Raw genomic sequence first — 26,177 nt, forward strand, 5'->3', positions numbered from 1 at the left:
AGAAATTGAAGAAGATACAAATAGCTGGAAGTATATACCATGGTCATGGATAGGAAGAATTAAAATTGTTAAAATGTCCATACTAACCCAAAACAATCAATAGATTCAATGCAATCCCTATCAAAATACCAACAACATTTGTCACAGAACAAGAGCAAATAATCCTAAAATCTGTATGGAACCATGAAAAACCCTGAATAGCCACAGCAATCTCGAGAAAGAAGAACAAAGAAGGAGTATACTACTTGATATTGAATTATACTACAAGGCTATAGTAATCAAAACAGCAGAGTACTAGCATAAAAACAGACACATATATCCATGCAATAGAATAAAGAGCACAGAAATAAACTCATGCTTATAAGGTCATGTAATCTATGACAAAGGAGGCAAGAACATACAGTGGGGTAAAGAGAGTCTCTTCGATAAATGGTTTGGGAAAACTGGACAGATACATGCAAAAAACTGAAACTGGAACATCTTTTTACACCACATACAAGAATAAACTCAAAATGTATTAAAAACTTCAATGTAAGACCTGAAACCATAAAACTCCTAGATGAAAATATAGGCAGTAATATATAAATATATAAATACATGTATTTATTTATTTTCCTGACACATCTCCTCAGGCAAGGGAAACAAAATAAAAGAATAAACAAATAGGACTATATGAAACTAAATATTTTTGCACAGCAAAGGAAACCACCAACAAAATGAAAAGACAGCCTACTGAATGGGAGAAGATACTTGCCAATGATACATCTGACAAGAGGTTAATATCCAAAATTTATAAAGAACTCATACAACTCAACACCAAAAAAATAAATTAAAACCTGGGCAGAGGACTTGAATAGACATTTCTCCAAAGAGGACATACAAATGACCAATAGACATATGAAAAGATGCTCAACATCACTATTCATCAGAGAAATGCAAATAAATATCACAATGAGATACCACCTCACACCTGTCAGAATGGCCACCATCAATATATCAACAAACAACAAGTTTTGGTGAGGATATGGAGGAAAGGGAACACTTGTGCACTGTTGGTGGGATTGCAAATTGGTGCAGCCACTATAGAAAACAGATGGCGGTTTGTCAAAAAATTAAAAATAGAACTACCAATAGACATACAAAAAGATGCTCAACGTCACTAATCATCAGAGAAATGAAAATTCAACCACAATGAGAAATCACCTCACACCTGTCAGAATGGCTGCCATCAATAAATCAATGAATAACAAATAATGTGAGCATGCAGAGAAAAGAGAAGCCTTGTGCACTGTTGGTGGGATTGCAAATTGGTGCAGCCAATATGGAAAACAGTATGGAGGTTCTTCAAAAACTAAAAACAGATCTACCTTATGTCCCAGTAGTTTCACTTCTGGGTATTTATCCGATGAAATCCAAAACACTAATTCAAAAAGATACATGCACCTCTATGTGCACTGCAGTGCTATTTGCAATAGTCAAGATATGGAAATAACCCATGTGACCGTCAACAGACAACTGGATAAAGAAGAGGTGGTACATGTGTACAATGGAATATTACTTGGCCATAGAAAAGAATGGAATCTTATCATTTTCAACAACATGATGGACCTAGGGTGTATCATGTCAGAGATATTGTGGATAATAGTGGGAATGTACAATCTGGACCAACCAAACAACAAGAAAAAGAACAAACGAAAGCTCTTAACTCATAATGTTCCTGAACCATTATGCTAAGTGAAATAAGTTAGACTGAGAAAGACAAATACCATATGATCTCACTTATATGTGAAATCTAAAGAACAAAATAAATGAATAAACAAAACAAAAAAAGACTCATAGATACAGAAAACAAACTGACGGTTGCCAGGTGGGAGAGTGGTTGGGGGACTGGGTGAAAAAGGTGACGGGATTAAGAAGTACAAATTGGTAATTACAAAATAGTCATGGGGATGCAAAGTACAGCACTGGGAATATAGTCAACAATATTGCAACAACTATGTATAGTGCCCGGTGGGTACTAGACTAATCGGGTGATCACTGAATAAATTATATAAATGTCTAAACACTATGCTGTACACCTGAAACTAATATAAAATATCAAATGTCAACTGTAACTGAAAAAAAAAAGAAAACTAAAATAAATTGAACATGTGACATCCATAATTTTTTTTTTCTTTTTTTTTTACTTATAAAATAATTTGGGGAAAGGGATAAAGTAGATGGATTCATGTGTGTGGTCACAGAGAGTAGCAATCATTGCGTCTCATTTTCAGGACAACCAGACAGTATCCCCTTCCTCATTTATAAACTCACTAGATGTTAGGTTGCTGAAAAATTCTTCAGTAAATAAGTGAATGCCATATGGACTTTCTTTCTCTTGCTGGTAAATGGTACAACTAAACACATTTAGAGAACTGGTCTGGCATCAGATTCCTGAAAAGCAGGGAGCTTGGCTGAGGGCAGTGGTTCAACATCAGCAGGGAAGTCATGAGGGTGCTTCTTCTGTGTGACTGAGGAGCTGCATGAGAAGAATTAGGCAAGCAGAGAAAGAGTCTGTGGAACTCAGCTCTTAATTTCGTACCTGAGTCTGGATGCAGGCTTGCACTCATTATAGATTTGCACAGTCCTTACGACGTTGGTAGACTCTCTGATAGCTGCAGTTATCAAACTCTGTGCACGAAGTAGAAAAGGAGAAAGGAGACTGTGCAAGGGATTTGCGATTTACACGAGCATCTCTTATGAACTAACCCGAGGAGAATTGGGAACTATATGTACATTTTCCTTAAAAATATATTTATCTACCCAAGGAGGAAGTATTTGGTGACTTTATTTAACTCTAATTTTATTTATTGATGTTCATAAATGTTTATTTAGGAAGAAAATACAATCCTACCTAGTACCACTGTATGAAGCGAGATTGAATAGAATGGAGGAGACCGTATGACAGCTGAATGAGAAGAAGGAGCTAATTACTGCTCACTGCTGTGCCTCACGGTGTTATGTGAGCCCTGAGTGCCTGAGTGCCTCGTGAATAGAAAGAATCTCTTTCTGTTACTTACGACGAATGACTCATGGTCAGGGGAGTGTCTGTCTTTTCTTCTCGTAGAAAGGAGACACTGCGATTTGGAAGGCAAGGAGGAGAATGTATCAGCATCGAAGCACAAATCATTGGATGGCCTTGAGGATAATGACATCCCTCATCCTTTTCTCTGTGATTGACTAGAATCCTATCACCTTCGGCATCTTTTGTGTGTTCTTGTATTCTGTTGTGTGTAGAGTGATAATAGAGTAAGTTTAATTATGCCATTTCCAATCATGATAGAAAAATAATTCATAACGGGAACTACTCTTGGTTCCCACCAGGCAACATGCATCAGAAAATAGACAAAAGAAGGACTCATTTATTTACAGATTGTGTTCCAGATGTCTGTACAGTAATTGCTTAGAATGCAACACATGTCAGAGATATTGTGGCTAATAGTGGGAATGTACAATCTGGACCAACCAAACAACAAAAAAAGAACAAAAGAAAGCTCTTAACTCTTAATGTTCCTGAGCCATTATGTTTGTACCATTTCTCATTCGTAGAAGAAAGGAAAGAAAATGATTAGATGGAGAGAAAGAAAACTAACATGAGCTGTGAACCTTCTACCCTTCAGCCACTTCAGACAATGTATCCCACTTAAATGTAACAATAAGTGTTATTATTTCTCTATTTTAGAAATGGGAATGCTGAAACTTAGAGTTATTGATAACTTTCCAAAGTCACTTAAAACTTGTGAATAGCTAAACCCAGTTCTGTCTGATTCAGGGTGTGTTTTCTACTGGACCTTCTCAGGATGGCCAAGATTTGATGCTGCCTTCAATTCCCCAGGTGGATCCTAACACCAGTTCTTGGAAGAAAAGATACCGAAGCACATGAGCCTCTCCACCTATGGTCAGTAATACCTCTTTCAAACGTCACAAAACCAGACATTATTAGGACTCAGACATGGTCCTGGGCATTGCAGGGTACAGGCAAGAGGGCAGGTGAGAAGCAGAGTAACTCTGGGCTCCCTAAGTGTCCACAACAGACACCTGAATGTTTTTGAGTCCAAAATAAGTCTTAGAGGTGTGCTTGGTCATTAAGACCGTTAGCAAAAATGATTTAGGTCGGTCAGTTTACTTAGAATCCACTTACTGTAATTTGCCGTGTATCATAATGCGTACTTTTTTGCCCAAATTTGTAAGGGAAAAATAAGGATGTGCATTATATATGGGTAGTACTAATTCTGTATCTATAGAAATGTTTTTAATTCTTTTAGTTTTGCTTATGAGTTAAAAGTGTAGCTCTAGAAATCAATAACAACATCCGTATGCAAAATAATACCCTGGAATACAATAATCGGTTTTGTTGAACTTACAACAAACTTGCAACAACCAAGGGTTCTTGGCCTTCTGTGATGCATAAATAGCATAAATTTGTTACCGGTACATCAAGTTTCTTGTACTTTGTATCTGTTCTTGTGTTTTGTAATTATTTGTTACATAAAGTTTCTTGTACCATAATATGTTTAAAAATAAATGCTGAAATTCCTTTATAATACAAAAAACAAGTACCTAAGTGTACACAAATAAAAATTTGAATTAAAAAATTAAAATGAAAGATTTTTCCCTGAAAGTTTGGGCTAAAAACGAGGGTGCACATTATACACAGGAATGCATTATACACGGCAAAATATGCAAATGAATTTCACGACTTCAACCAGACTCAAGAAATCATTTCCTTTGGATCATTGTTGTGTCAAAAGGCAACAACTATTTAAAAATCTTCATGCGCGGAGAAGAATCTCGGTTCTTTCATTCATATCTATCTCACCAATTGAGAACTGCTCTCCCATAAAGGAACAATTCTTAAGGTATGTTTTAAACAGGGAAAAAGCAGAGTCGATGTCTCGCTCCCCTACTCATTATCATTTATTCTATTAGTATAGCTGTGATTACTTGCTGAGTAATTGAGGACTTAGCTGCCTCATTCTGTTTTTCCATGAATGTTAATCAAAAAGAAGAGGCTTTTTCTTAGTCAACATACAGGAAATATGCCCTTCCAAGCACAATCATACAGGTCAGCTGTGTGACTGACATCAGTGACACCCGGGATGCTATTCTTATCTTTTGGCTCATGGGAGAGTGATGGGAATATATAACTCACTTTCATGAACTGGCAGATACTAAAAAAAAAAAAAAGAAAGAAAAAAAAAAACTAGATGTCAGTCACTTTCCTGTAAAAAAGATAGTTCAACCCTTCAGTAATTTAGTAAATAATTTCTGTTGCATTTGCTGTGGCCACTGGTCCAGTGAAATGAAGGAAACTACCCATTTGAAGAGCATAATGGGATATTTATCTTCACAACTATTTCTTAAAATATAGAAATATCTTTCGGACAGACTCTATCGAAAATACTGTAAGAAAGAAAACCCAGTTTTGCTTTTCTCCCAAGTGAACCATAAGCATACTACCAACTTACATAGATTTAAATTATATTTGAAAATACAAATCCTCGTTACCTTCCTTCCAGTAAAATCCCTCCTTTTTATCAGTGGAGAATCTAAACGTCCCACTGATAAAAATGACAACATATTTTATATGCTACAATTTTGCGGTGATCTTAATAAGTCATCAAAGAGGTGATTAACTGTTTCTTGCATATGTGAAAATTCAGGCCACTACATCAATGTGATATGCACACATGCACCCCTCATATTACTAATACTTCTTACTTTGGACAAATATATATGCTTTGCCATAGTTTATTTGCATACATTCATAATTTGAGTGAATTTCCAAAGGAAAATTTCATAGTTAATTTGATTCTAGCTGGTTATTTACTGAGAAAGATTTTTGTCATTAAAACAAATTTTATGAAGTGGTCCAAAATTAAGAAAGGTGAAGAAAGAGATGACTAATGTCTGTGTAAGAACAATATTTTTAACAAAAATTTCCATAATTTTTTAGGCTAAATTGTCTTTATAATCTGTATGCAGGCAGGTATGAAAAAAGAGAATACACATTATTTAAATAACTTCCATTATTTAATTTCCCATTTGCATTTTAATATAAATTTTGACTGCACCACGTGAGATTTTCTATAAGGCCAGAATTTTAATATTAAAGTAATTAAGGACAGAGAAAATTGCAAAATTTTTCTGTGATGTATTTAATAATTTTGTTTGCTGTCATCCACTGAACCTAACTTATGTTGTGCTGGGAAGAAGAAAAGTAATTGCTGTTCTAATAAGTACCCTAAATTTAGTAATGTTTTATCAAACTCAAACACAGAATAATAATAAAGATTTTGTATACAATAGTTCTCACGCTAAGTTAAAAAAAATTCCCCATTAGGACTATATCATTTCCTTTCTCATAGTGATGATAAATTCTAAAGTTAAAGAAGTTGTTAGGTAAATTAATTATTTGAACAGTCTTTAATGTATTTAAAGTGTAACTTTTGGTTTGTCTGACACTAGGTTGATCAGCTACATTAATTCTCTTTTATTTATCATATATAGTATCTGTGTGTACACACTGGAACTAGGTTGTAGTCTTACATTGCTCTAATAAAATATGAACTTTGGCTGATGTTTTCTATGTTTGTCAATTCAATTTTTACAGTGCCACAGCTCTTGTCATATATTAATATAAATTCCATTATAAATTCTGTAACTCCCTGAACTTCTTCAACATCAAGGTGCATGCATTTAACTTAAATTTAGGAAAAGCTAAAGAAAAGTGTTATAAAATATGTATACTTGGCTCTTTCATACATACGTAAAGAAGTATATTTGCTTTCTCTTTGAAGATTAAGCAATTGTACAGATAATACATTTTGTCAACTTTTCATTTCTTTATTGTGAAATCTTCCTGAAGAAAATCACACTTGTTTTATACCCCAACTTTCTAGGCAGCCACCCTATGAGAAGTATATCTTAGTTGCCAGACACCTGAGCTCCACATTTACAAAAATGTACAGCAAATAGAGTTAATTTCTTTAACTCCACTTATCTGAATGCCAGTAGGGATTATACATATGCATATATTTCCAGTGGCATCCTTTAAATATTGCTATAAGGGAGAATGATCCAATGAACTGATCCACTGAGTACAAGACAAATTGTGATTAATATTTAGTTTCTAGATTTGTCCAAATCGATGACTTCAAAACCAAAAACTAGGAGGGAAATGTTATTGGTAGGGGTCTATATCTTAGCATGTATTTCTCCACTAATGTAATTTTATCATTTATGATAGCTTTACTATCGTAAACGGCACTGAACTCTAATCAGATGCCAATCACAATCCAGGAAGTATATTAGGTACTAGGTACTCAAAGATGAAGATGCCATAACTCTCCCCTAAAGAAGTCTAGAGAGTAATAGGAACCTCTATAGATAAATAATGTCACCTTAGGGCAGAATTTTTCACCCTCAGTATTATTGGCATTTGGGACCCGAAAATGCTGTGTTGTGAGGTCTGCTCTTTGCATTGCAGGATGTTTGGCAGCTTCCTTAGCATCCATCCGTTAGATTCTAGTATCTATACTCCTCCTTCAATTAAGACAAGTGAACATTTCTCCAGACATTGGCAAATGTCCTCTAGGGGCAAAAATATCCCCTAGTTGAGAACCATCATTCAAGTTACCCAATGCAAAAATAGAAGTGCTTAAAAAATAAAAACTTATGTATATTATTAGTGTGGATGGAGGCTTTTGCAGGTAGAAGGAAAGTGTGGTCAGATTTCTCTTCGCAGAATAGAGCACGTTTCCTGAACACCTTCCTGACCTATAACCAGGAGAGTGCACAAGTCAACCAGGGTGAGTTGAGGCCATTAGAGAGAGAAGTCAGCGGGGGTGGGGGTTGGGGGGGATTATTGAGTCATCACTGCACAGTGTATGGGAGGTGTGGTTCAGAGCCCAGCATGTTATGTGGGCACTAGATGATAGCAGACACTGAAGTCTTTCTAGGCAACTGGGCCAATGGGATCCTTTTGGTGATGGGTGGCATGGCGGGTGGATAGTGATTATTTTTGTGAACAAGTAATTTGTTCAGCTTTCTGGTTGAGAAATGCAAAACTGGCTGTGGCATGGAGAAAGCGCTGAGGAGATAGCCTACAGGTAACGTCAGGACTTTCCCATGTGTAGGCAAGAGGACAGGGGGCTCTGAATTAAAACAGTGTGAAAAGGAAGAGAGAAGGGTGTCGCATTGAAGTGGGAAAATACATTAAAATGCCTTGATGGTTATTGAACAAAAGGAGGTGAAGCTGAGAATGACCTGAAGGGTCTTTAATAAGCCATGTAACAGATGATTGCAGTGCTCTGCCCGTAACCTGGGGTCCTTGCACATTCTCGAGTATGCTGACTGCAATGGTGTCCCTCATCCCAGAGGAGTCCCCTCAGGCTGTGGGGGTCTGCTCACTGCCATGGATACTCACACTGTCTCTGAATCTGCATTTGTCATGAGGGGACTTTCCACCAATGACTGACGAGGAGCAGAAATACTCCAGCCCCTTTGCACCCAAGCAGGGCAAATCTGAGATGTGGTTTGTACTGTTTCTAGAGCTTTCTTGCAGGAGTAAGCCAAAGTTACCACGTATTGTCCTTTGCTTGATATTTCACCCTTTCATAGCCTCTATCCTTCTCTGGTACTTTTTTTTCCGTTTTTCTTTCTTTTTTTTTCTGAACACAGTGGCTAGTCTTTCCTAAATACAGTTGTTAATAAATTATATTTAATATAAATCCTTGTGCCAAAACGTACTTCTGACAAATCACGCCTTTTTATTTGTTTATTTCAAGTCCTTCTGGGATATTGGGGATGACCAGTCATCACTGGGTTATGTGAAAATGGAGGCCAGAAAAGGTCTGATTGAAGTTTTAGGCTATATAGATCTTGAGGAAGTAATATTTTTTAATTCAGTTATTGTCTCCTATAAGATATAATACTATGCTTTCATGTTTGCTCAAGCCTATCAATATGTGCCTTCACCCTCTATAAATAAAAGATGAAAACATTCTGCTAATATATTAGCACCCCTTACAATAACAGCAGGTGGGTTATGAAATTAATATCCTATCATATGTCCAGTACAAATGTTTTCCCATTATGACCTCTGTCCCACTGTCATTTGAACTGCAGCTTTCTAATGAACCCTGCCATTTATTTGCTTTTCCCTTATTCATTTATTGATTCATGTGCATATCATTAATAAATAATTGTGACTCTCTGTACTCTGTGTCAGTCCCTGGTAAACAATCATCCATTAAAGAGTTATTTTTCTACATGCAAAGTAACTACAGTGTGTAATATCTGAGAAGCATATGCTCCTACCAATTAATAAAAATGAATAATTCGCCATATTCTTCCATGGAGTACTAAGAGAGTACACATCATAGTCATTATTAAAAGCAAACTAGGCCTAAAGCTATATTAGATAATATTGTTTTACACATGCAGAAAATACAGGAAACCTAAATGCTCAGGAGATGGAACTGACCGATAAAGTATCAGTAGTTTTGCACAAACAGGCTTCAGGCCAGACACTGAGTCTCTCCTATGCTTTAGCCAGGACTCATGTGCAGCTGGGGGCTGCTGAAGTTTTAGCTGATTTAAAACTTCTAGACTGAATAGGAAGGACTCTGACTCCCATCATGCTGTGTGTTCCCCCTGATGAGTCATCAACCTCCCCAGGAACTGCAACTGTCATATGAGAAGGCTCCCATAAAGTGTTCATTTAACTAAATAATCACATTTAACTAATTAACATACTGCTCCGAGGCAATGGCATGTTTTATTCCCAAATTAGACATGGAGGAATATTCCAGCAGTCTCAGGAGACTAGCACACAATATATTCCTGGTAACAGATACCATCTTAGAGCATTGTTTTCCTAGAAGTTGTGTTTGACTGAAGACCATGGAAAAAAATAACGGATGCACCTTTGGCTGCTTTCAGATTTCACACAGGGAGGAAGGGAGTGGTCCGGACCTCCCAGGCTTTATGCTGTGGATGAAGACGGCCTTGGGAGTAGGTGTCAAAGACACTGGTTTTTGGTAGCTCAGATACTCGCCGCCACATCTTTTCTTTGTATAATTTTTTGAAATTTATTTATCTTCTGATAGATTTTTATTTCAGTATTTGAAATAGAGGGAAACACTGCAGCTGGGTACAGAATTTCAGAGTTTTTGAGGTGTTATCAATTCCGTGATCACATATGAGCATTAGATACATGCCCTGTTCGCTTCACAAGGATGCGGTGAGAGAAGAAGTACTTTGAGCAATGAAGAGGCCACCTCAAGTGTGTGTGTGTCTATTTAAAGAATTATAACACTAATAATATGTATGTCTTCTCAGTTTGCCAGGTAATTCCTCCAGGAATATGAAACTGATTTTCAATAAATGGAAAATAGGAAGAAAGTAGGAGTTGCCAGTAGAAAATACAAAGGATAGTGATGGACTGGAACATGTTTTTACACAGTTTCGTTCAAATGTCTCGGCGTCTACAGACATTATGTTTGTAACAAGTTGTAGTTATAGCCTAGCCTCGATAACCACCAAACATTGATTTCCAGAACTTCCACTGCAGCTCACTACAAACACTGAATTGCTAAAGTCAAAGCAGTATCTTTGTTCCTCATGTCATATCAGCTGCTATGTCTTGTGTCCTAATCTCCTCTAACCAAATAAGAACAGAGCATCTGGCAGCAGAAGACATATCAAGAGAAACGTGTGGATGCTACACAACAGAACATATACAACTCAGCTTCTGGACACTCTCCTCTTACATCGCCTGAGATGAATACACTTTGTGGACAGGTATGTTGTTGGGTAGTTGTTTTTGTCAATGTCTTTTTCCTAATTCTTGCCTTTGAAATTATTTTCCCTTTTACTTGGAAATTTTAATATATGTTTAATTTTACAGCTAAATAGCAGGAAATTATAGAATAAAGGATGACATACATAAACGTTACTTTTCCCTTTCTATGCTATCAAGTAATTCATAATTCAAAGACTAGCTCAGACACACAATGTAATTGATGGAATTAGAGCATGCATTCAAATAATGAGTTTACATGAAGAGGGTACGTATATATTCTCGGTGAAAGGAAATCTCTCTCTCTTAACCGACAAAACATATAATGATTGGTTTGACAATTGGCTCACAGATCTCTCATGATGCAAAGGGAAACTGCTTCTCTATCACTGACAAACTTTTCATTGATTTGTTGTAAGAGTGGTTAAAGTTTCTGTTGGACACCATATACGTGGAAATTGACCACCAAAAAGACATATAACAACAAATTTCACCATGTTAATGACTATGTTTATCCTAGTGCTACCATTTTCTTCCAACTCAATATTTAAATAAACATTCTAGAAACATAAAGGTTCTACCATTCTGAAAAATAAATTATAAAAATCCTCTACACTGATTACATTTTCAGTTTTAATTGGTAAGATAATCTATCAGTTACATAGGGAAGAGAACACGTAACATATTGCATATACATACAGGCATGTAACCATAGCAATAGCTCAGGAGATCATAGTAATTACTGCAATGGAGTATTTCCAGGGAAACACCAGACAGGTCACCGAGTGACAATGCTCTGGGTGTGGACTTTTTGAGGACCTCAAAACTAATCTGACCCCTCCCATGGCTGCTAGGAAGTTTTGTTTGTAGCTCTCATGGCTGCAAGGCTGATGGTTTTCAAGATTTGTGTAGAACTGGGGAGGATTAAGTGGAGTCGGGAATGCAACTTGTTAAAAGACCACCCTAAAGCTGCTGTTTTTACTGAGGTTGCACAATTTTTTCTTGAATTAACACTCCTCAAATATGTGCAAGCCTTTGGTTAATCTCCAAATCTCTGACACTGTGAATTTTGACCATTTCACCAATTTTTGTTTTTTATTTTTAAATGGAGAACAGATTTATGGAGGTTCTCATTCTATAGTCCCAGAGGTGTCATCTTAGCCTTCTATTTTAAACCATTTGCCGAAGACCATTAATTTTTTTCTAGATGCTTATTTCAATATTAAGTAATTTAAAATTACTTCTAATCATCATCTTCTCTAACTGTAGTTGGACCTTTGAACTACAGGATGTTTTTGATGCACATTAGCTCTCCAAACTAAAATGCCATTTGCAGCACATTATTTCATATGCAGCACATTTCTGTATTATGAGGGAAGGCCATGTTTCCTACCCGGTCATTTTACTTCCTCTGCAGTTAATTCTGAGATATAAATAAGGGGGAGGGTAATCCAATTAGCCTTTCACCTCTCTGAAATATATATATACATATATATATTTATATATATACATATATATGTATATACACACATATATATATGTATATATATTTATATATAATTTTTAAAAAATGATATCATAAATCAAAGAAAACATGTAGGAAAGATACGTGTACATAATTAGCACTAAATATTGTAATGTGCATTTATATCTAATCATTTAATATAAAAATTCAATAGTCTTACAACTGAAGAGACCAACAATGGACCTTATTCTCTTCATAAAAAGATTGTTTCCCAGTTCATGAATTGAGTATGTTACAGAATACATGTCACTGAAATATGAAATGGATCATTTAAAGGAATCATGAAGCATAGTTATTCAGGAAACAACTGCATATTTGAAGTTACTCTGAAGAATACTGCTTTCTGCCTGTTTGATGACCACACATTTGTTTTTGATAACTGACAACACACAGAGCAATAAAGACTATCTTGAAGACCACAAAAATATCACATTATGCCTTAATTGGATTTCCTCACTTGAAAATTGAAGACTTTTTTTTTTTTTTTTGCTTCACCTGCTTATTTAAGCTTAGAAATATGTGTGCAAAAAAACGTATGCATATCAAATTTCATCAATGTAGGAGTTGTATGACACTGTGTAGGAGTAAGTACAATTTTGTTATCTAAAGTCTTTTTCCGCCAGCTCACATGCTTTGACAATTAAAAAAAAAAAAAAAAAAGTTAAAAAAACACTTAAAGAAAATCCCAAAGGAACAGAAATTAAAAACACAAAAAACAACAACAATAACAACACACACAAAAAAACACACAAGAATTTTTGCTTCTCAAAGGGAACTGAAAACTGCCCCAAGATATGTTAGAGAAGAAATAAAACAATACCATGGGCAAACTAAATACTGTTATGTAATAAACAGTTATATAATAAAACAATACCATGGGCAAACTAAATACTGCTATATAATAAATACTGTTAGACATAAAACAACTAATTTCACATAAATAGTTATATTAATTTGTCTTTATATAATTTCCAGTCATTAGTCATTAGTGCTGTTTCTCTGAATTCGTATGATTGTCTTCCTGGTCTGCCCTAGTCACGTCTGTACTAACAGTTACATGAGAACTCTCAGATTGAGTCTAGATTTGCTTACTGTTTGATTACCACAATGGAAGGGTTTATTTCAGGGGTTAACACTGCCTGATAACTTTTCAAACTGTATTGCATCATATTAGGTGCTATTGGTCTTAGTTTCCCTTGTCTATTTTTCTTGAATGGATTTTGTATCTGGTCTCAAGAACATGCTTTATTTTTTTCTGTCTAGCCATCTAAGCCTCGATTACAGTTACAACCGTCCTCAAATGCAATGGTTCTCAAATCATGTTTCAAAGATCCCACTGAAATACCTTATGGACTAGCACATGGTGGGTGCATGATGACAGTGTGGGTAACGCTTGGAGCCCCATCTCTGTGTCAATCAGAGCATCTACCTCGTATCTCTACATATTTGGTTCCTGTCTCAAATGCCACTTGAAGAAAAAAAAGAGAGAGAAAAAAAATGGGGAAAAAAATAGAAGAAAGAGAAAGAAGGGAAACAAAAAGGGAATTTCATAGAAAGAAGAAACTGAATAAAGTACAGCAGCATGCAAACAACACTAATTTATTTGCCTCAATGATGCCTTGCTTCCTTTCTAAAAGCTCTGAAATAAATACACATTTTTCCCATTTCTCTTAGATTTGCAGATAAATATATGGTGCCCAGTGAAAAAAGACATTAGGAAAGTGATCCTATAAAAAACAACAAACTCCTTTGTTTATAATATTTTCCTATTTTCACATTTCAGATTTTCCTCTAAGCCCAAGAGCAAAAGCATGGAAAATATTCATGCTTTTAAATGCTTCCAGCATAGATTTCACACCAAAAATCCTTAATAAGTTCTTGGCACTACATAAAATTTTTGGAATCACTTTATGATGGCCTAGTATAATTTAATTATGTGCAACAAATTTGTCCAGCAAGGATAACAAGGAACTTTTTAAAATACTATTTATTGCAGTGTCGATTCATTTCTGTACACCCCGTTCCCAGTTCTTTTATCAGAGCTGGCCTGGCAATGCATCATACAAATAGTACAGATAAATCTTACCACAGTCAGTGTCTTATGTATTCATCCCAAATTGCCTTTCCCCTTGCCTATCTGAGCTGTCATCCTGTTTCTATTTACTTGGGAGTTTTCCAAAACTGACTCTGTACTCTGGCTTTTTGAATTGGCTTCTGCCCCTCCCGCTAGTTCAGTGACTTTATTCAGATTCTGTCATCTGCATTACAAAACCCTGCCAGTCTATTCAATTCACAGTCTTTCCAGACATTTTGATCTTCATATCATTTTCTGCTTCAACAAAGTAGACATTGATAATCTCTGCTCTATGAGATCCTGTGAAGCTGAATCTCTTTATTTGTGTGTCTCGACTGAGGAAATGGGGATGGAAGGGCCACGCTCCACAAACAGCGACTGCAAATCCGAAGGATACTACATGCTGTTCAGCTTCTAGCGCCTGGACTCATCTGTTAGGGAGTAAAGGAATGACTCATCCCCAAGGTCTTCGCCGGCTATAGTTACTATTTCTAGTGGAAGTGAAACTCACCAGGCTGCCCGTGATCTGCAGGGTTTCTGTACTGCAAGAATCATACACACCCTCAATGTGAATCATAGGAATCATTAAAAAGGGTCTTAAGTGGTGTTACAGGGAAAATATAGCCATGAGATTCTCTGTTCCTACAACCAAAAAAAATATGGGATTTATCCCCCCCCCTGGGTTCCTTGACCTCCTTTAGAATAGAGTTGAGAGATCTGTCAATTAATTTTGGATCAAATTTGGAAATAACTGGCTGTCAGGAAGCAGTGGCAGTGACAAAACATACACTTTCATTGTTGTTTCCTGTGTGTGTGTGTGTGTGTGTGTGTGTGTGTGGTGGGGGGTGAGGAGGGGAATATAGACTGAGGTTACAAATAAGCCTGATTTAGCAGGAAGAAAAGAACTATTGAGTGATAAACTCCCTGGGATTTCCAGTGTCTTCAAGTTACCAGGATTTCTTAACTCATACCATTTTCTCTTGGGTCAGAAATATACTTGCTTGCCTTGGCTGCTTGTGCAACACAACAACCCTACCCTACCCACATCCCAACTTCCCAAAACAGGGCTTTTTGGAAAAGTACATGGAAAAGAACTTACATCCAGCTGCTTATTTTAATCACATATGGACTGCTTCAACACGGAATGATAGTCCACTATTTGTATGTCGTTAGCACCTTGAAACAAGCGCTCACTAAACTATCTATCTACCCAATAGAAACCCATTTTAGAAGCAGGGAGATGGGGAACTGTCTGTATAGTAATCATGATTGTTCAACATGATTAGTATTCCATTTGGAAACCATTTAATCTGCTCCCCAAATGACAGTACAAAAGTTTTCATGAAGCTGGAATTTCTGTTTTCCATTAGGATGAAGAAGATGCAAAACCTTTATCTTTGGGTAATAGCATGGAATAATCAGACACAATAAAAATCATAATTTTCTATGAGAATCCATGCAGGGATGTTTTGAGAGAGGCGGGAGATATGAACCTACTCTTTCACATGTGGCCAACGACAACAACAACAACAATAATAATACATTTCCCTACTGTTCCCTGCCTGAGTTTGGAATAACAGAGAGAAATGAGTCACCTAATTGGAAGGAGCATGGAAAATACTATTGAACAGTGGTTTAACCCTATAAAACTTTAGCATGGAGCAACAGACAAGCTTGTTTATTTTCTTCAGGCAACTGTCAACTCAAGAGGGGGAAAAGTTAAACAAGTCCAGTTTCTTTCACCAAACTCACTAATTAAGTCACAACTGCAGCCCCGGGGAGAAATGAGCTAGGTTACAGAGAGGAGTCTTATTCCAACAGTTTTCCATGGAAACTGGGAATGAATTCTTCCTTCAAGTATATGCCTGTCACCAGTCTTCCAACTTCCTAAAATAATTTTATCGAAATGCGATTTTTTTTTTGCCCTATACTCTGACATCAGATTCTAACTGTATTTTTGTAATTGAAACCTAATATAGAAAAGTGGACTTTTTTTTTTTTTAATTTCTCTCACAGCTTGTGCAGCTTTACTCTTTCTGCTTCTCTAGGAGTTAGGCGCTGTGTGTTTACAATTTTTATTTGTCTCATGGCTTGAAACAGACTATATATTCCACAGGTTTCTATTAAATAACTGAATACAAAACAAATAAATACAATATATTACTTTCCATGATCACTAAATCCTAAGTATCAAGTGATAGACAAATAAATACTTTTGGCCAGATATACTGATTATGTCACCGACAAGGATTTAAAAAATCTGGTTTGACCTTGGAAGGGCTGTGTAATTTTACACTAGTAAACCCACTGTATCCCTGTATAAACCGACAAATAGGCCCGCTGTTTAAAGCATTCTGGATCCTTCGGATTCTGCAGCCAGTGTTTCATGATCTTTCCCTGCCTTGCCCTCGTTATAAATAAAGCTTAATGAGGAGTTCCTGGTCCTTTAGTGTTTTGTAAAATGACTTTGGCCACTAATTGGCTAAATTGAACAGCCACCACCTACTTCATTTAGCACAGCATGAATTCAGCAGACTTTGCTTCATAAAAACCTACAATATTTGAAGCAAACTAACTTCTAATCAGCAGAACGTGAATGATATATTCTACATATGCATATAAACAGTAAGGAGTTCTGCAAACATTTCAATTGTGAGAAAGTGACGTACTTCCAACCATTGCAAATTCAACAGGAAAAGGCAGAGTTAATAATAATGTCTTAAACTAAGGGCGTTTTTATTTTTATTTTTTGTAATGGGTAGTGGAAGAAATGCTACTGCAGAAAGTCTCCAGATTCACCTAAAATTAAGCTTGTTTGGCATGATTTCTCTGGATATAATCCAAGCACACATTAAGGTATGTTTTTCTCTTTTGGCACTGTAAGATTGCATTAGGTAAGGGTAACACATCTCTAAACTATTTCTGAATCACTTCTTCTTGTAGTGACCTTATCATAAAGTCTTTAAAAACAGCCCAGTAGACAATCCCTAAATAGATGCTTTCCCAGAATAGAAGTGCAGTGAGTCATATGTTAATAGAGTAATTTAAGTTGAAAGAAACCCTATAGGGTAAAACAGGTTAGGATCAAATACCGAGAATAAAAAACAAAAAAGAAAATGTGTTCAGAATGTTTGAAAATGTGTAATACTCTCTCACAAGTTTTATCAGTATTTAAAAAAAAAAAAGAACTAATTGAAATGCAAGGCAGAAAAATTATAAACAGTTAGGAGACTTGGAGGACAGCATTCAGGCTCAACCTCACAGATGCTAACAATATGTAAAATCTAAGGTCCCTTCTCACTGTTACAGCTTTTTCCATTTGTTGAGCTTTAGATTTCTCTTTAACTACAGTACACCCAGTCTTCTCCATAACCTAAAAAAGAAAAAAAACAAAAAAGACTGTGCCCAAGTTTTATCCACTGGTGAAAAATAATGCCTCCCACTTCTCCTCCCTCCTTCTTATTTCACCTAAGGAGGAAAAAAAAAATGTGTGTGTGTGTGTGTGTGTGTGTGTGTGTGTGTGTGTGTGTACACATGTACATCAAGGACTAGAGACTTAGGAAATAGATTGGGAAAGCATCAGTCAGAGAAAAAGAGAGAACAGGGGGAAACCTATACACTGGAGAAATGTTTGTGAATGGCACAGCTATGGGACACAGCACACAAAAAGATGAGGATATAATCAGAAGAATATCAAACATTCCATCTCCCACGAAACCTTACCAAACTTCACTACCATCACCCAGAGTAGAGTAACAGTGGATTAGAGATGTAAGACACAACTGTAAGGAGGAATACATAAGAAAGTGTAAAATCAAGAGGAAAGACAAAACAAGGACGTAGAAGAATTTGAAGCCTCTGGCATAAATATTTACAGCAATGTCAAACAAAGGCCAACCATAAACTAAAATGCAAAGAGAAAAAAGTAAAGTGACAAAAAAGAACAGAACATCCAAGAACTGTAGGAACCTATGTTTAAAAAATTGAGTTACTGGAATAACAAGGGAGAGTAGAGTAGAAAAATATTTGAAACATTATTGGCTAAGAACTTTCAAAAAATGATGGCAAATATCAAAGCATAGATTCAGGAAGCTCAGAGGATAATAAGCAGGATAAATACTAAATAAGTCACACTAGGCGTATTATTTTCAAAGTGAAGAAAACAAAAAAAAATTATGAAAGTATCAGATTAATTACTTTCTTATAAAGAAACAGAAATAATAATTCCAGCAGACTTCTTACAAATCATGCAAGGAAGTTGAGGGTAGAGTAAAATATTTAAATTTTGAATGAAAAAATAAAAAAGAAACACTATGCAAGACCTCTATCTACATCAAGGAGAATATTATTCAAACATGAAGATAAAGAAAGACTCTGTTAGTTGATCAAGTAATGAGAGAATTCATTGCCAGCAGAACTTTCCTGCAAGAAATATTAAACAAGTAGTTCAGAGAGAAGGGAAAGGATAATATTTAGAACTTGGATCTACACAAAGAAAGAGAGAGAGAAAGAGGAGGGAGAAGTGATCTAAAAGTATAAGAAAAAACTGTAACAATGTAATAGGTGATTATACACATGGATAACTGAAAACGATTATGTATTGTCACAAAGGGCAAGAAATACATTTGGGAATTTTATTTTGTAAGTTATCTGTACTTCATGTGAAACAGTAGAGAGCTATTTGAAGGTAAACATAGATTAATCTATTTTGTAAATTCTAGGGAAACCATATAAAATTATTTAAAATGTGTAACTGACACACTGAGATAGGAGAGAAAATATAATAAAATTCTATAAAATGTTTAACTAAGCCTGGAGATGGAATAAAATAGAGATGGGGGTGGGGGAGAAATCCAACAAATAGGAAATTGTGACAAACAAGATATGAATCGAATAATATTAATAATCATTGGAAATGTGAATGATCTAAATACGCCATTAAAGGTAGAGATTGTTTATATTATAACTACGAATTTGTACTTTCGAATCTCTTCACCTTTCTAACCTATCCCCCACAACCCCTTCCATCTGGCAACCATCAGTTTGTTCTCTGCATCTGTGAGTCTATTTTTGTTTTGTTTGTTTGTTTATTCTCTTCTTTAGATTCCACAAATAAGTGAGATCATATGGGTTTTGTCTCTGTCTGACTTCTTGAATGTCAACTATAATTAAAATGTGTAATATATATATATATATATATATATGCATATTATATATATATATATTTATATAGTCATGTGGGATGTAAAGTATAGCATAGGGAATATGTCAATGGTATTGTAAAAGCTAGATATGATGTCAGAAGGGTAGTAGACTTGTTGGGGTTATCACTTTGTGAGGGGTGTAAATGTCTAATCACTATGTTGTTTTGTACACCTGAAATAATGAAAAACATAATTTAAATTGAACATAATTTAAAATGAAAAAAATAATTCAAAATAAAATAATATCTACAAGAAACCTACTTTAAATCTAAAGATTCAAATAGGTTAAAAGTAAAGGGATAGAGAAAGGTATACCATGCTAACACTAATCAAAAGAAACCTGGACTAGCCATAAGAATTTCAGACCGAGCATATTTCGGAACAAGGAAGATCATCATGAATAGAAAAGGGCACTACATAAAGAGAAAGGGATGGTCAATTCTCCAAGAAGACAGAGCAATCCTTAGCATGTATGCGCCTGAAAAAAGAACATCAAAATACAGAGGTAAAAGATGATAGATCTGAAAAGGACAAGAAGGCAAATCCAGCATTAGAGTTGGAGACATCAACATACTCTGTCCATAATTGATCAATCAGACAGCAAATTGATAAGAATATATACAACCTGAACAGCACTGTCAATCAACTTGGTCAATTTGACATTCATAGAATGTTTCATCGGACAACAACAAAATGCACATTCTTCTCATGCTACAGAGGATATTCACCAAAATAGACCACATTGTGGACCTTGAAACATACCTTCACAAGTGTAAAATTATAGAAATGTAATTAAACAGAAAATCAAAAGAAAGATGGCTATAAAATGTGCAAGCATTTGGAAAATAAACAATCCACTTCAAATGGCACATTTGTCGAAGAATTTTTGAGAGAAATTGAAGAGTATATTTAAAGTAAAACAAACAGGTCACTAATAAAAACATTTGGAATTTAGTGAAATGAGTATTTAGAGGGTAATTTGTAGCACTAAGTGCATATATTAGGAGAGATCTAAATTAGATCACCTTAGCTTCTAGCTTAGGAAAGTATAGAAAGAAGAATAAATTAGTCTTAAGTGAGAAGAATAAAAGAAATAGTAACAGAGAAAAAACAATGAAATTGAAAACAGAAAATGGAAAAAAAAAAAATCAATGAAGCCAAAAGATGGTTCTTTGAAAACATCAATATAATTGATAGAGCTCCTGCAGACTAAATGAGAGAGAGGGGAGGGGATGTGAGAAGAGGGATATTGGTCTCTTGGGCATTAAATAATTAATAAAGGATTACTCCATGCTCACAAATTTTATAATTAGATGAAATGATGTAATTTTGAAAAAGACACAAATTACCCAAACTTACACAGGATAAACATATACAGAAGTCCCCCACTACTCAAAACTAAAGTGTTTCTACCGTGTTTCCCCAAAAATAAGACCTAGCCGGACCACCAGCTCTGAGTTTTTTGGAGCAAAAATCAATATAAGACCTCGACTTATTTTACTATAAAATAAGACCAAGTCTTACATAATATAATATGAGACTGGGTCTTATATTGATTTTTGCTCCAAAAGATGCATTAGAGATGATGGTCTGGCTAGGTCTTATTTTTGGGGAAACACGGTATGAAACTTTCCTTAAGCCAAAATGGCATAAAGTAAAGCGTTTCCCCTACTTTCGGAAAGTTCGTGTTATGCCACTTCACATTTACAAAAGATCTACATGAGTACCTGTTTTTGCCAAAGGAAAGAAATATGAAGAGATTTTCACTTGTACGAAAAAAGGCTTTAGTACAATAATGTAAGCCTTTTGTAAAACGAGGTGGCATAATGCAAACTTTTGTGAAATGGGAATACCTGTAATCGAAATAGACCTATATCTATTGAAGCAGTTTTATCCATAAATAATCTTCCAAAACCAAAACAAAACATCAAACCCAGATGAGTTCCCAGAAGAATTCTACCAAACATTTAAGGAAGATGTATTACTAATTCTACATAATCTACTCCAGAAAATAAAAGCAGCAGAGCACTTCCTAATTCAATCTATGAATCCGCATTAAACCTAATATCAAAATCAGATAAAGATCACTAGAAAATAAAACCACAACTCAGTATCTCTCTTAAACACAGATGGGAAAATCCTAAAACAAAAATATTAACATATCCAATCCAACAATGCCTAAAAAGAATTAGGCACTATGACCAAGTAGGACTTATTCCAGCTAAGCATGGGAGGTTCAAATTTCAAAACCAACCAAGGTAATCCACTACATCAACAAACTAAAGAATAAAAATCATATAAGCCTATAAATTGAGAGAGAAAAAGCATTTGACAAACTCTATACCCACTCATGATTAAAATGAAAAAAAAAATACATAGGAATGGAGGCAATATAGGAATAGAGGGGAACTTCAAACTGATAAAGGAAATGTATGAAAAACTTAGGACTCACATTATACTAAAAGGTGAGAAATCGATGTTTTCCTCTTAACAATGGGAAACAAGGCAAGAATGTCTTCTTTTTCAGCATTTCTGTTCAATACTGTACTGGAAACTCTAGCTAGTACGATAAGGAAAGAAAGAAAACATATAAGAAGCAATAGTTTTTGTTTTTTTTTCCTATAACATCATGTTCTATGTAGAAAACCTGTAAGACAAGCAGCACAAAAAGTCTAGGAATTGAGTAAAGCACATTTCAGGATAAAACATTAAAATACAAAAGTCAGTTTATACCAGCTATGAACAATTGTCATTTGAAATTTTAAAAATCCATCAGTTGGCCAAAAAAAAAAAAGAAATACTTAGGTATAAATCCAACAATATATGTGCATAGTTATATGTGGAAAGTACAAAACACCGATAAAGGAATCAAAGAACATCTAAATAAATGGGGAAATACTCCTTGTTCATGCCTGGCATTGAAAGACTTGATATTGTTAAGATTTCAGTTCTTCCAACTTGATCTACATACTCAGTACAATCCCAATCAAAATCTTAGATTATTTTTTAGATACACACAATTTTAAAGTTTATATAGAAAGCATAGATCCGGTATAGCCAACAGAAAAAGAACAAATTTGGCAGAATCAGAGTATATGATTTCATGACTTTCTATAAAGTAACCAAGAAAACAAGGCGTTGGCAAAATAATAGATGAGCAGATTACTCAAGTAGAATAGAGAGCTAAGAAGGGAACACACAAAGAAATATAGTTAACTGATTTGGATAAAGATGCAAAGGAAATTCCATGGTACGATGCTAGTTTTTAAAATAAATAGCCCAGGAACAAATAAACATCCATATGCAAAAAATTTTAACATGACACATACCTTACACCTTTAGCAAAATTAACTTCAAATAGATCATAGACATGATGTAAAATGCAAAGCTATAAAACGTCTCGAGAGAGAAATATAAAAAAAGCCTATATAACATTGTGATGAGCTTTTAGGGACAACGCCAAAAGCCAGATCGAGTAAGAAAAAATGTGATATACTGAACTTTATTTAAATTAAAAAAGAAAAAAAGAAAACCTGTTGGTCTGCAAAAGCCAATGTTGAGAGAATGGGGGCGGAGAACGGGAAGCCACGAACTGCAAGAAAATACTTTTAAATATTTCCGACATAAATACCTGATATAAGACTTGTACCAAATTGTACAAGGGATACTTAAACCTTAACGATAAGAAAAGAAGCAAATTTTAAAAATGGGCAAAAGATTGAAACAGACCGCATGAAACATGTACAGATGGCAAACAAGCATAATAAATTCAACTTAAAATAACAAGGTGTTACTACATACCCGTTAGAAAAGCTACAATCCCAACAATACCACTTACTGATGGGTTTGCAGAGCAAAGATATTCTTATTCCTTGCTGGTAGGAATTCAAAATGGTAGAGCCACTTTGGAGGATACTCTAGCAGGTTCCTACGACACCAATCACAGTCTTACTGTACCATCCGGCAATATTATTTTTAGGTATTTACCTAAATGATTTGAAAACTTATGCCCACACAAATGCCCTTCAAGAGCTAAATGGATAAAAACTTTGTTGTACATCAAGCAATGACATTCTAGTCAGGGATAAAAAAGAATGAGCTGTAAAGCAATAAAAAATATGATTGAATCTTAAGTGCATATTGCTAAGTGAAAGAGGCCAGTCTGAAAAGGCTACATACTGTATAATTCAATTTTTGTGATATTTTGAAAAAAGGTAAAACTGTGGAGAAAGTAAACAGATCAGTGGTTTCCAGCATTTGCTGGAGGGGAATACATGAAATACAGAAGATTTTAGTGATTTTTTTTGTGATACTGTAATGCTGAATACATGTACTATATGACTGTGTGGCGGCAGGAGGGTATATGGGGCATATTTGTACTTTTTAAATTTTTCTGGGAAGCTAAACCTGCACTAAGAAAATAAAGCTTTTAAAATATACCTATTCCTTACTCTGAAGAATATTTATGCTGTATGTGGAATTCTAGATCATATAATTTTCCTCTCACCATTATGAATGTGTTAATATTGTAGAGTTCATTGGAGAAAACAGGTCAATAAAAAATACAGCTGCAATTGTTTTATTAAGTGAAATATCATAGACACAAACTCCCCCTACATGGGAACTATATAGTCTAAATAACATTAGGAATATCTGAAAAATCTTCCTTAATAGGCTAGGACCTATATGAGCTTTAAGGGAGGAGTGTGGTACGAGTTGGAGGTTCCAGTCAGATATTATTCTAAGTGGCAAGGATGCCCACGGCATTGAAGTGAAAGAAAAAAATGACGCGGTCAGAAAAATGCACATGGCTTAGCTTGAAGTATAAAGTTTAAAGGGAGCAATGACTAGAGTTGATCTGTCTTATATACGTAAGATTTTAAATGCTCACCTGAATAGGATTCATTAAAGGATGAATGAAAGGATTTAAGCATGGCTTTGAATACAGTGTGTTTGCATTTGGAAGAGACTTTGTGGGTGACTGACCCAAGGATGAATTTAAGACAGTCACACTAAAGAAAAGGATTGATGTAAGGAAACTGTTGGAGTCATCCGGACAGAAATAACCAAAGGCTGAAACACAGCATGGATTGTGGGATTGTAGGTAAATTTGGAAACGTCAAATTAACATGGAGGCACCAATGACTGGATATATGGAAGAGATAGAGGGAGATAAATCCAGTAGGGTACTCATGTTTGTGGCTTTTGGAACTGGACATGTGGGGAGCGCTAATCAGTGAGATGAGGATCAATGAAGGATGGGAGAAGGAGAAAAAATGAGTTCTTATAGAGTCAATGAAAACTCGAGGCTCCTGTTCAAATGTCATGGTGTATGTTGGACAGAAGTTCAGGAAAGCTGTCTGGACGGCAGACGTGTATTTTGAAGCACACATCATAGTCACCAAGTCTCTACATGATAAGACCCCACAGAGAGATTGTGAGAAGTCAGCCGAGGAAATAATGCTAAGAAACACTAGCATTTCAGATAAAGTCACACAAACAAAAGCCTGCAAAGGAGGCTGGGAAGGAGCAGAAGTAAGAGGTAAATTAAGGAAGGGTGATCTCATAAAAGTCAAAGGAAAAGAGTGTTTCAATGAAAACAGATTAGCATTGACAGAGAGTAAAATCAAGATCTTTGAATCTGTAGAGATTGCTTTCAAAGGCAATGAATGAAGAGGTTTAAGATACCTTGTTATCTAGAGATGAATCTGCTTCAAAGAACAATGAGGATTCTTTTTGATCTGGGAAAATTCCTTAAACTACCTAAGCCTCAGTTTCCTGATCTGTAAAATTAGCATAGATTTAGTTCACCTACTACATACTTTTCTTTTTTTCTATCAGGAATAGCTTATATATGTGAAGTACTCACAGCAATACATAATCAATAGTGCATGTTATTTGCCAGTATATATAAGTATTTGCCAGTATCTAAACTTCCCCCTCCCCCCCTTTGGATTTGTCGCTGAGATTGGGGAAATTTTTTGCTAAACATATACACATACATTGCTGTATAACTTGTAATTTTGATGTTTTTGAAATTTGTTTGAATACATCCACTATAATCTGTGTCATACCCTTGCATGTTAATACCACTGACTCCTATCACAGCACACCAGGGCACTGCGGGACAAAGTACAATTACCAGAAGTACTGGAGTTTAATACTGCCAGAGAATGTGCCAGGTTTCCGCTTATCTCTCCAAACCATATTCCTTAAAGTCTGGCCAGACTGGGTGGTTAATCCCTAAGTCTGAGATAATTATGGGATAGATGTTATTATGGTAAGTGAGGGGGCTGGCACTGGACCACTTAACCTTTGAGGAAGAGGTTTGCTCTGAACTGCACTTGGGAGGATAAGTTCATTATCCTTCTAAGTATCTCCTGCTTTGACTAATTCCACCTTCAGTGCATTATGCCAATGACCGGAAATGGGCCACAATTACTGAGTGGCTATGTTGAAACTCATGACAACTTTACCTACCAAGAGGTTACTGATGACAGTGTAGGAGTCATTTCAATGGAGTAGTTGGAT

This window comes from Rhinolophus ferrumequinum, chromosome 19 (assembly GCF_004115265.2).
Source record: "Rhinolophus ferrumequinum isolate MPI-CBG mRhiFer1 chromosome 19, mRhiFer1_v1.p, whole genome shotgun sequence".
Taxonomy (NCBI): Eukaryota; Metazoa; Chordata; class Mammalia; order Chiroptera; family Rhinolophidae; genus Rhinolophus; species Rhinolophus ferrumequinum.